This window comes from Nicotiana sylvestris, chromosome 5 (assembly GCF_000393655.2).
Source record: "Nicotiana sylvestris chromosome 5, ASM39365v2, whole genome shotgun sequence".
NCBI classification, from domain to species: Eukaryota; Viridiplantae; Streptophyta; class Magnoliopsida; order Solanales; family Solanaceae; genus Nicotiana; species Nicotiana sylvestris.
In genome coordinates this window covers 58,593,117-58,594,101 of record NC_091061.1, presented here as the reverse complement: position 1 = coordinate 58,594,101, position 985 = coordinate 58,593,117, and positions in this window count along the sequence as shown.

The window sequence follows — 985 nt, the reverse complement described above, 5'->3', positions numbered from 1 at the left end:
TAATTAACCGCTGCGGATCAATCCATTCCGAGATTCAGGCCATAATTCTCGACCAATCGTGGATATCTCCCCTTTTTGTTATCAAGTAATGTCAGTGTCACTTGAATTCTGCCTCTTTCTTCCCATAATCAAGGTCGATGTCGGGATGACTTGACATCCTAGCTCTTTGACGTGACATTCCTATCTTAACCAAAGAATGAAATCGGGTAGCCCCAATTTTCCACCGCATACATTATCTTTTTTATTTGAAGTTTGTAGAACAAAGATGGGCACCTGAGGCACAAACGACAATTCTCTTTAATGATAAACCAACCTGCTATCTAAAATCTTCAAAACTACTACTAGGAGTAAGTGCAGTAGAGTATTTTTTTGTTCTAAGTACAATTACTTAAGGATTTCAGATCATGCACAATCCTCTTATCCTCAGATGGAAAGCAGGTCTAATGATCAGTATCTCTTTAAATAATGAACAACAGCATTTGACATGAATTATGACTAATTGACTCTTGATCTAGTGTGTAAAAAACCTTGACCTTGTACTAATGTTACACCCCATGTTTTCGTACGTAAATGTACGTCATAAGTTAATTGATATAAGCTTGAAAATTAGATCATCTTTGAAAGTACATAAAGTAAGTTAATCATATTACCTTGGAGATTACAAATATTTAATCATGAACTGCAAGTATCAAGAGGGTTGGAAGGTTTAGAAGCTAAACGAATCGGAGGAAATAAGTTTCGTCAAAAGTCGGCAAGTTAGAAATGCTATAACCCATACTTTAGGGTGAGACTAGGGTGCTTAACATGATAATAAGGTGATGTTATAAGGTATTTTATTCGTATGATAGTCGTGTGTTAAATTTTGAAGTCAAGCGAGATGTGAAACAAAAGTCGACGAAAGTCGTCACAAGTTACATTGACAAATTGTACAAACATTTGGGTCTAATATCACTGAGATTTTCTTTGAATGTACTTTGAATTATGG